Below are 16,825 nucleotides of genomic sequence, written 5' to 3'. Positions count from 1 at the left end.
ACTGAACTCTCCTTGGAGGTCATTATCAGTAGCATATTTTTAAAATCAACAGTCCGTCCCTTGCTATCTGTCAATCTACCATCTTCCAGAATCTGAAGCATCATATTGAAGACATCGGGGTGAGCCTTCTCTATCTCGTCAAAGAGGACCACAGTATAGGGCCGGCAGCGAACAACTACTTCAGTAAGCTGACCACCCTCAGTGTAGCCGCGCGACATAACCAGGTGGTAAACCAATCAGCTTGGAGACAGTATGCCTCTCCATAAACTCACTCATATCAAGCCGAATCATGGCTTCCTCAGAACTAAAGTAATACGTAGCCAGCGTTTTTGCCAACTCCGACTTTCCAACACAGGTTGGACCTGAAAATATGAAACTCACGATAGGCCGATTTGGATTCTTCAGCCCAACACGGGTTCGGCGGATGGCACGGCTAATAGCTCTGACAGCTTCATCCTGATCAATGATTCTTTAGTGGAGTGTGTCTTCCATCTTGAGGAGTTTTTCAGACTCATCACTTGATACTTTGTCAACAGGGATTCGAGTCCATGAAGACACAATATGATGTATGTCAGCTTCTGTCACGACAGGACCTGAATCACTTGCCTCACTCTCTGCCTTGGTTTTCTCTTTACCTTTGTCAATTAAACTTGTGATCTAGGACTTGAGGTCCATTTCCTTATCCCTCAACTCACCAGCCTGCCAAAAGTCATCATAAGCTTGATTGGATAAAAAAAAAAGTGGTAAACCCAAAGAAAATTCCATCGAATCTACCCATTAAAGGTCATGATTGGACTCAAATGCATGTCTGGAACAACCAAACACCAAACTTCATAACATCACCACATATGTGTGAAGTTGTTGAAGCATAAAACTCAAACAATATGGTGCACTTTTGGTTCAAATACATATTTGACTTGAATTGACTTGATAAGTTTGTACCTCATTGGATATGTACATCAAGTATGAATAAACATGTCGTCTCGGACCACTATGGCATAAGGCTCCTAATGGATTAGAGGGAGACACATTGACTAAAAAAATTCTAAGTTACATTGACATGTATCGGACACGGATATGGGGTGTCTAACACGGCAAAATATAAAAAACTGGTGAATATCACACACGACACCATAGGTGACAAAAAACACAGTGAAAAGTAGTGATTATACTGTATGAAGTATTCATAGGACGCTTGCTATAAGCCTATAAATGTATAAACTCATAGACACCATAATGACAAAAAAATAAATATCGTACCTAAGTAAGTTGTACCCAATACTTGGATTCTCTATTGAACAATGTTTCCACTTAAAAAAGTTATTTCACACATTTGTGTGGAAGAAACACAGAAGCTCATTTACAAAATGAAAAAATAAAAAACCAAAAATACTAAGAGTTCCTTCTGATTCTTGAAGCCTCTGATTGGTAGTAGTTATCTATTAAGCTCATCTCATTCATTCAGGTTCGTCTCATTTGCCATACCCAAGGAAACCATTTCCTCCGCCTTTAAGTTTTGTACTTCTATTAACAAACAATCGGCCATTGCTACTTGAACCAACCATTGGACCAAAAATCACAACTTGTCTTATAATAACTTCCACAGCAACCGTACATCCTATCATTTGGAAACATTTTGTTTAGATACGATGGAGTGGGGCCAATGTCAGCAGTTCGTCTTGGGGATTGTAGACCCTGTAGTTAAAATCAAGGAATAGTATGTCAAATGAGATTGCACACTCAAACACGACAACACCAATTTATGAAACACATCAAACAATATAGCAACTTGATAGCTAGTTAATTAACACTAAAGCTAGAAATGATGAAGGAACAATGCTTACCATAAGATTCAGAAGCATGTATAGATTCTTATTTCTTCCAGCCTATGTTGCTGGCATGTCATATTGTAGAAAATAAGGGGTGCTAGCTACTTGTGGAAGCTCTATGTTTCCCATGAATATAAGATGTGCCATCCAACTGAGGTATAGGCGCGACTTAATCTTATAAAAATTGAATATGGGGTCCTAATATCCGGAAGTCGGATGCCTCCACATTTCAAACCCTCTCGCCCCTACAGCCCATTTCAATTCAGAGTTGAGTTTGGTTAGCTTGGTTACAGCTGCATTAACCCATTACTGATTCCACTGGCATTTTATTTGAAATTTCCGTAATTCCATCAAACACTTCAATTGACAAAGTTGGATTATCAACAGTGATGGAAGTGCATGGATAGCTTGCTTTGCCTAGCAGGGGATTCATTAAAGATTGTATGGCTCATTAATTTTTGCTACCTAAGAGAAACAATTAACAATCATTTGAGCTTGTTGACCATGATGCAAAAAAACAAAAAAAATAAAAAACACTTTGCAAAATTGTGATTGTTAGTTGGTCAAATAAAAAAAAACATCCGGCTGCTGTTTTTTTGCAAGACAGTTAGCACTTGACAATGAAGAAATGAAGTTTGAACCAAAAATCCTAAAGCCTTGTTAATGATAAAAAATAGAAGGAGCCAATTGCTATAAGCAGACTTGTAGAATGAGTAGCATATTAATATAAATTCAAACCAAAATAGTAATAATATAAGCTTAGAAACACAAAGGCTAGTACATTTTCCATACTATGCATGTGCTTCTCAAATATTAATTGTAGATCCTAGGTACTCAGCAGACTAAGCAACTCCTTGAATGGCTATGCACGAAATAATAAACCCTGTTGAATGGGTTAGATTAAATAGTATTAAAAGAGAAACAATATCACATATTCTTAAAGAGGAGGAAGAACGTATTTGCAATTTGACAGAAACCATAAGCACACACCAATCAATGGTATGCAAAGTATTGGGAACAAATAAAAACACCATTCGATTCATTTGCTGAGTACCTAGCTTCTACTAAAGCCCTTTCCCACCTTATACCATCTTGTTTCTAATTTGACTCAAACTAATAATAAAGTAGCGATTAAGCAAAAATTGAACTATCATTTACCATCAGTGACAACTATGCTACAGAAAAGGGAGTAGTAGATACTTTAAACGAAGCCCTAATGCGAATGAAGAACATGATAGACTAAAAGTGCCTCAAAAACCAACTTCGTGTCAGGATCATTTTAAGTATATCGCAGCTGCAAGATCATTGCAGAGGCAAGTTCATAAATCAATACAAAATATAACTATATCTAGAAATTATAACATTATTGCGGCACACCATATAATAGACATTTTGATTTATTATTTAATAACCCTAGTCTTTTCTAATGGATGCGTCATTGATTTGTGACCGTAGATGCCAAAAGCATAGAAAACGTTCACATTGCACATTGATATAACCAGGAGAATAGACAAATTTCACATTGCACATTGATATGATCAATAACATAGTAAAAACCAAGTGTAATATATCTTATGTGGTAGGCCAAGAAATGGCTTTGAAAGGTCTTTTAGGTGAATCACTTCAAGTGAGTTTATAACCTTCCTTGAACTCAAACCACCATCATCAATCAAAAATTGCGATTACAATCATCAGTACACCTGTTATCTTAAAAATCCATGTTCCGAGGGCATCGCCACTCTAAGCATAATGAATGATAACTTTATTGATGAAAATCGGATAGAAAAAAAAAATTGAAATAGGCAACTACTGAAACACAACCCAAGGTATTCTAAAAGGTAAAATCCATGTAGAACTTTCAGGGTGACTAACAAAGACAAGCACGACTATCATTATTTCAAAGTTACTATAATGTCACCTCAAACTGTGACACTGGTTTCTCAAGATTATAACACTGATTTTTTTTAATGAGATCTGTGTTCATTTTATCGGTATATAAAATCCCATAACAAACTACCAAACAATTAATTTGAATCAAAGCATAGTTTGTGAATCAGATTAAATGTAAATGAAAGAAGAAAGAAGGAAAAGCCTTTGAAACTTACTTTGATGTCTCGATTTCGTCTGAAACTAATTAGCTCACCTGTAAGAGTTTTAAACCAAAATTTTAAGTTCATAGCCTCTATACTTGATATAAAAGAGAGACACAGGTTTGTAGTCTAGTTACCTTCACCACCTAATCAATATGTCCTAATTGATATTTCCACGGTTTCTGATGTTGTTCTTCCATTTCCACCCAAGTTAAGCTTGAAAACTGCATTGAATATTACCAATCAAATAAAGCATAACATCAGAAAATAAATGATAGAAGGAGATATTATGTAAAGTAGAAGATGCCAATTAGTAGGAGTGGTAAGCAAGGGAAAAAGCAAAAGTGAGTTAAATTTTTTAATGAAAATGATTGATCCAAGTATCCAATCAATGCATCGAGTTACCTGATTGTTACTTTTATTTTTAAAACATTCTTCGTCCCTAACAATTTTCAAAAAAAAATTCATGTGCAGTTCAGAATAACATGTTGAATTCTTGTTCACAAGATCTCCTATTTGGGACACTTGGATTCATGAAATACATGACCATTTATTTCTGTGTTAGCCTTTTCTGCTAGAAGTGGAATTAATGTCCTACATGGATAAACGTCCATCAGCACAGTGGTCAGCAATGGAGACATCATGTTTACTCAGCTCACACAAATTTGGATCTTTCTTAGCTTAATGGGTTTGCACTGGATGTATAAATGGCAGTAAGGATTAATACCTTAGCTGGTAACTGGCATGTAGTGGTCCAAAAATGCTAAACGTCGTTGTAGCACTACTAAGAGCTGCTTCTGCGTCACTTGGCTTATTTAAAACCACTCTTGCACTACACGTGTCCTTTATAGCTTCTGGTTTTAATTCCTTCAAAGCTCTAAAGCGTCTGAATATCTTATTCATATTCATTTTTGAGGGAATACAACCTGACTCGGGAAGGCTCATCAAAAGTATGCTGAAGGGGGAAATTCATTCACATACGAACTGATTGTGGGTTTGTCGGATATCAAATCAGAATCAGCAAGACCAAGGAGTTCAGAGTCCAAGGCTAGATCCTCATCAACACTGATAAAAGAGCAAAAATGTTCTTGAAAAGAGCACGTAGGGGAGCATGTTTTCCTAGAAAAGCATTAGATAAGACCGTAGATATATTAGCACCCAACTAAAACCATTTGGTACGTAATAAAAGAAAACATAAAAGAAATTAGTACAATATAACTTGAAAACAATTGCATCAGTCAAACATGCCATAAAAATATTGCGAGTGGAACTTTTCAGGTTCAATGTATATGCTAAGTGTAGGATAAATACTTTTAACTTCATTATTGGAGTTTTAATGTATTCACCTTGCGGGCAAGCTTCTACATCAGCCAACTAATAGTACAAAACTTATGCCATATCACCATGTTTTGCAATATGGCTCAAATCAATAGCATGCCCACCTTTAACTAATTAGCCTATTAAAACCATGACTATGGAGTCCCATTTGGTAGATTACTGCAAGACGAAATACAGTAGCCCTACTATCAACGAAATGAATCTTTTACTAGTTAGCACAACAAATGAAATGAAGCGACTCGTTAATTGTGTGATTATGGATCAAAGCTTACAAAAAAAATTAAAATTCAAACTAAATGCAAGGCCAATCCTTAAAAATCAAGCAAAATTGGTAAAATTAATTCAGCTAAAACACAAACCATGCTTCTCTACATTTAAAAAGACATGAATAAGACAAAAAAAATTTATTTTCCGCGCTAACAAAAATATAGTAGACTTCAAAGTGCCTACAATGGTAGCTGGTGGAATCATGCTCTCCTGCTGCACAAAAAATCCAGGTGCCTCCGACACTCCTTTATGCTAATGCGACTCCTCATAGTTTTGTGGTGCTCCAATAAAAATCCTGTAGATATAATAACGTATGTTTGTTATTATGTCGGAAATTCAAATGTGTTACATATTTATTGAAACCATAATCTTATTCCCGCCTCAGCCTCTAACCACTTGGACATTGGAATCCACCTTCAGGATAACTTTTTCTTTTGAGGGTCCCTTCCAATTTCAATTAGAGGATTGGATGTAGTATATAGATCAGTTCATTAGACTGGCTAGTAATCATGGAGGGTTAGTTAGAGGGCTAGATTAAGAACAAAATAACACTTGACCAAGACAACCGTAAAAATGGATAAACAGCCCCCAAAAACTATATAAAAACAACAATAAGCGAGGAAAAAAAAAAGAAACAAATTACCAAGTCCGTAACTTCAATTTGCATAACAAAATGTAAACTTCTTGATTTGGATAATATTGTTCACTATTAGGCCATGGGATTTATAGATCGACATGGCCAAGTGGCACAACCACAACAAACCTGTTATTTTTTCAAATGAACTAACTTTTTAGAGTCAAACTATTTGTGAATGTTTGGTGAAAGGAAGGTGACAATATGTACCGTTAATCCAACAATCAATAATGGCATGGTCATGTAGGAGTCTCTAAGAGCTAAGATGTTATTGTATGTGGAGGGATGGGTGGGAGGGCAATGTACATAATGAAGGTGTGCATAATCCAATGCTTTTTGACAAACTTTTTCAAACAACTCTTAAGCGAAGGAGTTACATGACTATGATTAATCACAGCCTTTATCAATTAACTTGTGAATTAACATCTCATATAGCTTTCACCGTTGAAGTTTAATAGGAATATGACTCTGTAAAATATGTTTTAATGTCAAATATTACAATTTCCTTCTTAGAATTCTAATTGGACGGTTTAAAAGAAATAAGAGTGAACATAGTTATTTATAAGGGGTAAAACCTGCATACCTAAGTTTTATGAGCTTCACCCAGTTCACAGTTATTATAAGCATCAATGTTTTGAGTCTGCAAAACATATAATGTGTCATCACCAATTCATCCTATACACAAATATAGGAAAACCAAAGGGTAACAATAGGTGGCAAGGAAGCACAACAAAGTTCATGAAGGGTAAAAGGATTTAGCACCAACTTCTTACTTTTGCAACCAAGGACTTGCTTGCGCTTTCTTTTTTTACCTTTCATAGTAGACATAAATGGGTGCTCATTTGGCTCAGAAGCAACACTAAGATCAAATCCAGAATTTGTTTTTCTTTTAATGTTTTTATGAGCATTATTGTCAACTCCAGCTGTAGATTTGTGCCCTTTATCCCCTAACATTTTTGCCTTTTCTCTTTGATGGTTTCCAGACATAGCCTCAGGTCTCCTGGACTTCTCAACCATAATGGATGTTGTCAATTCTTCCTTAAATTGCATAGAAGATTCTAGACTGACAAAGCAATAATAGTTTTAGCCTTAACCAAAAATAAATAGAGAAAGATTTCGGGGGTTAAAGAATAACTCGACCTTTACTCGGTCTTTTGGTGGTTAAAGAATAAATGCATCCAGTACATTTGCAGATTTTGTAATGATAATCAACGCTCAAATATTAATACACTTTACAAAATGAACAAAGGAAATTGTTTGATATAATTTCATCAATAATGAAATAAACATCCAAATTTACTTGTTCTATCAAAATAATAATGACCTAACTTGTTCCATCAATCAAAAGAGCAATCTATTTCTTCCATCTAAAATATCAAAAAAATGGTGAGACCAAACACCAAACCTTAACTGGAATGGGTCAAAACCTAGCTAAGACACAATGCTTGGCTCGAACGCTCCATTATGCTGGATGAATCTAAGAATTTCAAGTCGAACAACATCAAGTTCCTCTTGTTATCTTTGAGGGATAGATTTGTTATTGCAGATTTTTGACCCCCACCCCACGTGGCAAAACGTCCATTAGTAGGGTCTTTATTTTATTCATTTAATCAACGGGGCTAAAGCCCAATTCACAATATCATGGATCAATGTACATGCCCATTAACTCATGTGTAAAAAAAGGCTGAACCTTAGCCACATGGCTTTGCCACTAATGTACATTGATTTATGTCGATTCATTTCTTATCAAAAAAGATAATTATCGGTTGACGGTTATATTCTATCACAATTACTCAAGCAACAAGATTACTTGAGCTACAAGGATTCTCTACTCTACCTATATAAATACCACATTATTTTTCATAAGGAACTACGTTGAAACTTGATCCCTAGAGAATAGATCTTGGGTACGTAGGCAGCCATTATTTGATTCAGTTTCATCTCCCTCAACATCAAATTCCTCTGTTTCTTAGTGCGTTCTTTACCATTGCTCTCGTTGTGTTGAAGCAGTTTACTGCTGAAACATAATTGGCACCGTCTGTGGGGATTTTAGAATTCATTATCACGTGAAACAATCAAGATGGTAAGCACAAGAAGCAGACCAAATAGTCGACATATTCCTCCTGCTAATAATACTCACAACCATCGAAATTCAAATAGGCCAATGCAAGAACCGTTGAACAATCAAGTTGCTCCGATCCTAGTGGTTGGATCAATTCGTAACATCCAACTGTAGCAGCGCAACCGCCACCGCCACCACAAAAGGCAGTACAACCGCCGGCACCAACCCTAACAATCTTGCAACAAGAAAATCGATAAGTCAGTAATCCTCCATGCGGTCCGCCGTTTGTCCATGTCGATCCTTCAGTTGACATGGATATGGACGTGGACATTACTCTCACACCAACTAACGGAAAAGGTGATAGTAATGACCAATTCACCCTAATAATACGGTTGGCGTGAGTTACGACTAGTCAAAAATTTAAATAGGAACTTGAGAAGGAAGCTGGCAAAGAGGCAAAGGCCAGTGGACGATGCTGCAAATTCAACAACATCAAGGCGACCATGAAGGGACGCAGGCCATTCCAGTGTATGGGACCGTCTTGAAGAACCACTTCATCGCCCCTCGAAGCGTGTTATTTCTCAAACACAATCAACCATTGCACGCTCTAAGAGTAATGACCCTATTACCCGTACTTATGGGGAGAATCGGATTGGCAGGGATAACTACTACCCTAGACATGTCCGATCTCAAAGGGAAGATTTACCTCTGAGAAGCAATTTCAGGGAAGACCGTCGTCCGAGATATGTCCGACATGACTGGGAAGGCGGGCATCCCAGACAAGAGCAACAAAACATGGAGAAGTGGTATAATTATTCCGACCACCCGGCCAAGGGTGACTACCGGCCTAGACAAGCTGGTTACAGGGATAGACAAAGACAATCACCGGTCGGAGTTGATTGTGCATACCGCCAAAGATCTCTAACTCCAATAAGAGATAATGGAAGGTATCCTTCTCCACATGGGCACGACCGGGGGCGTCCAGTTGTTCGAGCCAATACTTTAACTCTAATAGAACAATAGTTGAAAGAGTTGATTGCAAAAGAACTTAAGGATAGAGAGTCAAAGGATGTAAGAATGAAAAACTTGACAGTCAATGATGGCGTACTTGATAAGTTTTCGCTCGACATTCAAGAAGCTTACCACTATCCCGACTTCAAACAACCCGATTTTGAACTTTATGATGAGTCAGAAGGAGATCCTGGCTTGCATGTTCTATCGTTCAAAAATAAGTTGGTGTTATGGGGTGGAGATGACCCGCTCATATGTAAGCTCTTTCCATCAACTCTAAAGGGAGAAGCATTATGCTGGTTTAGTGAGTTGCCTTCAAGATCAATTCACCAATTCAATGAACTAGAAAATCAGTTTGTTAATCGTTTTCGCCATAATTGCAAGACGCCAAAGGATGTCGACTCACTTTTGAACATCAAGCAACAACGTGACGAAAAGTTACGTACTTTTGTTACTAGGTTTCGAAAGGCAGCAGCAGATGTTCCAGAAGTTTATGATGGGATGCTTCTTTTCGCCTTTAAAGAAGCATTATATTATGAAAGAGACAGAAGTTCGAACTTCATTGTAAGGGATCTTTACCTCTCTAATTAAAGATGTCCCTAAAACTCGGTACGATCTGTATGTTAGGGTTGAACAACACATCCGTATCGAGGAGAACCTATCGGCAAAAGCAGCAAGAGACAAAGATATTCGGAGTAAAGATTTTTCTGACAGCAAGAATTCTAAGCCGAAGCAAGGACAGTCAGATCAACAGCATAACGATGGAAAGAATGACAATCAGAAGCAAGTTAGTTTCAATCGTGATGGAAAGACTCTACCTGAGCTAAAATTGACCTCGCTCAATGCCAAGTACTCTGTTATATATGAGAAGTTGAAAAGTGGGAATCTTCTTTCCCCGCCTTATCCACTTTCAAAAGATACCAAAAGGACAAGGGACAAAGCCTTGCGGTGTAAATTCCATAATGACTATGGCCATGAGATAGAACTTTGTCGCTCTCTCCGGAGTCGGATTCAGAAATTAATGGAGAAATGACTTTTAAACGAATATCTTACTAAAAACTCTCAACAGGCAGTTGCTGCAACTTATGAGTATGTCATTAATGTTTCCCATTCTCATGTTGAGTCTCTTTCCAAAAGTCAGAGTAAGAATCAAAAGAGTTTGAAAGTTAGTTATGTTGGTGAGTTTAACCATATCAACAAAGTTGATTTTGTCAAAGGAATCGGACGAAACTTCGAAGAAGAGCCCTCCGATTCGATGATGATCTCCTTGGTGTATATCACCCTCACTATGACGCAGTTATAATTTCGTGTCTATAGGTGCTTCTCGTGTTCAACGGGTAATGATCGACCACGAGGCCACCTCCGGCGTCATTTTCGGTGGATGTTATTCTCGGATGCAACTTCGAGGGTATAATCATCGCGAACACAATCCTATCATCGGTTTTGATGGGACAACATCTTCACGCCGGTTGGAAGAATTACCTTACCAATCAAATTAATGAACAAAGAAGTTGAGCTTGATTTCTTATTGATGGTATGTCGGCTCCCACTATATACGCAATTTGATTTAGAGATTGGATACATTCCATGGGGGTCGAAGTCTCCACATTTCATCGATGTGTCAAGTTCCCATTCTCTATGCATATTTGCAAGGTTCGTAGTGACCAGGTATCTACCCATGCCTGTCATGACAAAGCAATGGATGACTATAAAAAATCTGAAGTTCGAGGTAATACGATCCTTGTAAGTTCCCTGCCCAAGTTACAGTTGCCAAGCGGCATGCCCTCCATCTATAATATTGAGGCTCATGTGCAAGGGCCGCCTACAGTGGATTGACTTTTGAAAGTGCAAGTAGGAGATTCAGCAAAAGAAACCACTTTTATTTCCACTGAACTTTCGAGCGTAGAACAAAAAGAGTTGATTTCCCTTTTACAGCGAAATAAGCGTATCTTCACTTGGAAAATTGAGGAAATGCCGGGAATAGACCCTTCTATTGCCTATCATAAACTTGACATTGATCCAAGTTTCAGGCCAGTTCGCCAAAAACCAAAAAGAATGGCACCTGATCGGAAGCTCAAAGTTAAAGAGGAGATTGATAAGCTACTTGCGGTTAACTTTATCCGACGAGTTACTTACCCAAAATGGCTTGCTAATGTAAAGCGCGGTGCCAAAAAGAACGGACAAATCAGAATTTGTATTGACTTTACAAACCTTAACGAAGCTTGTCTGATTCATCCGTATCCATTGCCACGAATTTCCGAACTAGTGGATGCCACTTCCGGATTCCAACGCCTATCTTTCATGGATGCTTCTTCAGGGTACTACCAGATCTCTTTGAATGTGGATGACCAAGAGTTCACCGCCTTCATTACAGACCAAGGCATTTTCTGCTACACTATTATGCCTTTTGGTCTGAAAAATGCTAGTGCAACCTACCAAAAGCTTGTCAATACAATTTTTTCTGATCTGCTGGGGATAATAATGGAGGCTTATATCGATGATATAGTTGTTAAATCGAAGCTTACTAGTGATCATCTTTCCGATCTTCAACTTGTTTTTGGTAGGCTTAACAAGTATAACATGAGACTCAATCCCGCCAAATGTTCTTTTGGCCTCTCTTCTGGAAAATTTCTTGGATACCTCATGACTCGTAGAGGTATTGAGGCTAATCCGATCGGATCGATGCCGTTATTGATATGCCATCACCAAAAAATAAGAAGGAAATTCAACGGCTTACTGGTCGGCTTGCCGCTCTTCATAGATTTATTTATAAATATTCCGATCGTTGTCATCCCTTCTTCCAGACTTTAAAGGGGGCGACAACTTGGAACGTTGATTGTGAGATGGCATTGCAACAACTGAAGAAATACTTGCTAGTGTATGACGACTTATACCTTATTTTCAAAAGAATTATTTGAACAAGCTTCCATCAATTATTAAGAATTGTTTTCCCCTACCTGCGGCATTAAAAACTAAGTCAGAAGTTTCTAATAAAAAATAGCAATTCTAGTGAGCTTTGTCCCCTTACATATAATCTAAGGAAAAACCAAAAAACTAATCAAGAGAAGACTTCTTCCATTCTTTTTCATATAAAATACTAGAAAGTTGCACTTTCTCACCTTTTGACCAAAGATTGCACCTTCCGCATTTTCCAGCTCTGCATCACCGGTTCAAGATAAGCACCTACAAAGTAGAAGGAGAAACAACACCAAAGTTCATTACAAGGAAACTAGATTAAGTCTAAAAAGAGGTTTTAAGTCTAAAGAGATTTTCGGTCGTACTTTCTGTAGCTATAGGATCGAGTCCCAAAGACTCTCATAATCGAATGAATGCTTATATAATCTATATATTGTCCCCTATATGTTTCTTTGCCACGGTTCCTTTATATTCTTGTTTATTTCCTCCATCTTCATTGAGTGAAAACGCATTAACTGCTGAGTACTTAAACTCTTAAAAATGCACTCATGCACATAACACTCCCTCTCCTGAAAAAATCGTAATCATTGGACAATTATCATCTCTGCCCTTACGTCATTATTACACAAATAAATTTGCTAACAGTGGACCATTAAGAGGGTCCAGCTTCAGCAGAAAGCATTTAGACACAATCACACAAATTTACAACTTGTGTTGAAATCATACTGCTCGCATTCTTCCACCCTTCTATTAAAAAAAAAAAAAAAAAAGAGGCGGAGCTGAAAAAGAGAGTGGAGAGAGGTAGGACAAGAAGAGAGTGGAGAGAGGCAAGAGAAGAAGAAAAAAAAAAGTAGGAAAGGAGAAGTGAAGTGAAGTGAAGAACAGAAGACGAGAGTGGAGAGAGGTTGGTGAAGAAAAAGAAAAAAAAAAAGTGGGAGAGGACTAGAGGAGAAGAAGTGAATAACAGAATAAGAGAGTGGAGAGAGGCTGGAGAAGAAAAGGAAAAAAAGAAATAGGAGTGTAGGAATGTACCTTGAGAGTGGAGAGAAGACCTGGAGAGCGGGAGTGGAGGAGTGAGATAGTTGAAAGTGAGGAACGATCATCAGTAGAGCTCCCTTAGACATCATCAGTATGTCATCTAGCTTAGACATCATCAGTATGTCATCTAGCTTGTTTGATTTCTTCTTAAAGTTCAAGCGCTAATCAACAGAACAACGCCTCCACAAGCAGATGGAGATGACATTGAAGTTCCATTCATAAGCATACGCCGCTGAAGAGTCCATGTAGGTATAGGACTGAGAACTTTGAGAGAAAAAGACTAATTTCGAAACAACAACAAAAAAAAAACACACTCCGGCATGGAAAACAAGTTACAGTGCTTGGACCCAATGCATTACTGTAAGAAAGGATTTTATCTTGGTTTAAGGGCAAGATGATATTTTAAAAGAAATACCAGAAAACATAGATGTGGATAAAATATATTAATGAAGATATGATTCAAAAACAGGAATAACTCCTTAAAATTTAGAACATAGATTATTAGATGACCAGAAGATTTACCTCCACTACTGGCGATCAATGCTCTAGTTAAACCGGTTCAGTTTCCATTGAACCTAAGCGTGAATCTCAATTTTACAAGATATAACCTGTGCTCACAGTGCGATTCCATTTAGCAAAGGGTTCCTTTAAATTACAACAGAAAACAAAAACAAAAACAAAAAAATGATGAGGCAACCATATAGGCAGCAAAGGATATAGCTTTTGGTCAAAACGATACTCTCCCATACCTTTGGATGGAAAACAGTAGCGATACCAGCAACATGAGTGACATGAGGGAAGGAATCTTTTACAATGCTTAAAATGTTTCCCTTGTCAAATACGTTTGGAACAAAGGAGCAAGCATCTAATTTGCTAAATATTCCATATTTCCGTTCAATCCTGCATGATTATAGGAACCAAGTAAGCATAAAATCAAACTTATCCCTTACTTTCTTTATAAGAAGTTTACCATCAGACATTCACATTCAATTAAGGGAATATGCACTATTTATTAACATACAATATAATGCTTTCCTTGACCTACGTGCATCTCTTTAAAAATAACATAATACTTATCGTTCAGACCTATAGTTGGTTAGCGGAATGAAGTCAGCTAGTTTCCCACATTCAGAGTCATCCTCAAGGCTGTGTGTGTCAAGAGAAACCCTCCACACATCACCCTCCGCCTTTCTGAAACTCTACTTCTCCAGTGTGTTTCTCTATATGATGTGCCTAGGCTATCTTTTCTATCTAGACAAACCTCATCATCAATTGTCAACTCTTCATTGCCATTACATATGACGGTACATGTTCTCAGAGAATTTCTGCTTCTAACCTATATGATTTTTCTAATAACAATGAAAGTGGAGAAACATCTTTCGTAGGAAGTACCAAGTCAGATCTAATCATGAGATTGAAAATGAAAATGAAAAAGTGAAACATACATTACAAACAAAGACAATTAAAACAATTTAATGCTAATAACTTTGGTCAAATTGATCAAGATTCTTGAACATACCATGATTAGTTATAATTGAGAACTAAGACATAGAGTTCAATTCAGTAAGTCAAGATGTTTCCAAAGGAAGACTTGTTTGAATAAAGTACACAAAAATCCAATGACAATGAAACATAACCTTTAAACGGGAAGTCAAACTACTTATGAAAAGCTCATAGACCAATTTACATTCTACAAGCCACTCCCCAGTAGGATTCGTCCATGAAGGATTTACAACCAGTGATATTCCTACGATAAAAAACACCAGATTTAGCAATTTCAACCAAATTAGAGAAAAAAAACATTACGATAAAGAAAAGGAAAGAACGCAGATGGATCATAAAATAAAAGTCCTCTGTTTGTAGATTCCAGCGCGAGTCTTTCCTTCTTCTTCTTTTCCCCTTTTTTTTTTTTTTTTTCTCTTTTTTTTTTTCTTCCAGAACTCGCTTTATCCACGGTAGCTATAATTTTGCCCAAAATATAAACCACCGTTTCTACGGAAACAGTGGGGTATACGAAAACAAAAAAAATATTAGGTTATATTTGATAGTACCGTGGTATATGAAGTAATATATACCACTGTTTCACAAAATCAGTGGTATTTGTTTATTCAAAAACTAAGAAAGTATTTTGTACCGTGGTGAATGAGTATAAACCACTGTTATTATGGGAACAGTGGTATATACCAAATAATCTACCGTGGCTAATGTGCATTTTTGTAGTAGTGCGATCTTGTGATTATGAAGAAGAAGATGTTGTTGCCATGGCTTTCTCAAGAAAACACACTTCAAACCACATCCAAAGCAATTATCAACTTTGTTAACTGCAAAAGAACTAAATAGGAGTACCGAAATCTGATTAAAAGGGGAAAATGTTTGATTTGTAGGAATAGCAGACCGAAGGCTAACGGTAGTGTTTTCAAAAGGAATAAACAGATACCACACAACTTCTAAGCACAAAACCGTTTCCTACGAGGCTAAGAAAATAACTTAGACACCACACAACTTTTTTGTATCTTACTACTTTGAAAGGGATATATTTTTTGCATGCTAGTAAAGGGACAGATAGGTGTTGGGCTTAAAATAAAGCCGTAATGAAAATGTTGAAGATCATATCTAATGTATCTAGAAAGGTTCCACTATGTTCACCTAGATACATTGGTTTGTTCTACCGTATGAAGCAGGTGATGAACCTTTGACAAATATTATTTAAAGATCAATCATAAGCTTAATTAATCTTAACTATGTATCCTCCTAAATGATACTTACTACATATGTATTACTGCTAAACCTTGTGTTAGCCAGTTTGTTAACATAAGACCTCAAATTATAAAAATCAAATTAATTTTCTATTTTTGCTATCATATGACCTCCAACTTCTTTGGACAAAATGTGGTACCGATAGTGATAAGGTTGCTAGCGAGCATAGAAAGAGACAGGTACATAGCGTGCCTAGAGCAACACAAAAATATGAATGATCGCAATACGTGGCATGCGAAGTCCATATCCATTTGTCCAAGTTTTCCCTCTTGAAGGAAAATGAATGCCAACCATAGCACAACTACATGTTTCTCATGCTGCCATTAGTCATACCCCTAAATCTACAAACATTTTATTTGATATATTAACAATAGAACCATAGATGACACTTTGTTAAGTATAACACAAGCTCGACATAAGAATATGCACAAATAAAAAAGGATATAAAGAAGAAAGTAGCATTATCTAGCTAGCTTGCTGAATAAGATTAACTTGTGTCTTACCTTGAGCATCCAAGATTATGATAGAGGAAGTAGAACTCTGTAAGTATACAATGGCAGGGTGGAAGAAAAGGTGATGGACCTGTAATAAGAAATAACCACGAAGCAAAGCCCCCAAAATCCTTATCAATTATTAAGCTTTATAGCCATTTGGTATGCATTACACACTCTGAATTGGCATTTGGTCGATTGATCAAAATGGTCTTTAAGAAATGACAAAATAATAAACGTGTAGGGTTGTTACATTTCAATGGCACAAATGTTGGAAGCATATCAACACCGTTATGGGTGTTGCTTGCGCTTACCTATTAAAGAACAATATGCAATAATTATTTTAGATAGCACAAATTGTAATGGACTCTTTTCTTTCTTTTTTTCTTGTG

General features: G+C 37.0%; 1 long non-coding RNA gene across 2 annotated transcripts; it reads right to left on the bottom strand.

Annotated features, from left to right (window-relative positions):
- Positions 1-1,237: 1,237 nt before the first annotated feature.
- Positions 1,238-12,190, bottom strand: LOC147518998 (uncharacterized). Of its 2 annotated transcripts, XR_015214175.1 has the most exons (7): positions 12,126-12,190; positions 6,742-6,798; positions 5,708-5,819; positions 4,647-5,038; positions 4,057-4,143; positions 3,935-3,972; positions 1,238-1,695 (listed from the first exon to the last, which is right to left on the bottom strand). It is a non-coding gene; the product is annotated as an uncharacterized LOC147518998 (long non-coding RNA). The 2 variants fall into 2 exon arrangements; XR_015214174.1 differs by lacking the exon at positions 12,126-12,190 and having other exon boundaries at positions 6,742-7,119.
- Between the last annotated feature and the right edge of the window lie 4,635 nt (positions 12,191-16,825).

Source organism: Coptis chinensis, chromosome 2, assembly GCF_015680905.1.
Source record: "Coptis chinensis isolate HL-2020 chromosome 2, ASM1568090v1, whole genome shotgun sequence".
In the NCBI taxonomy this organism is placed as follows: domain Eukaryota; kingdom Viridiplantae; phylum Streptophyta; class Magnoliopsida; order Ranunculales; family Ranunculaceae; genus Coptis; species Coptis chinensis.
This window is presented reverse-complemented; position numbering and strand designations above follow the sequence as displayed.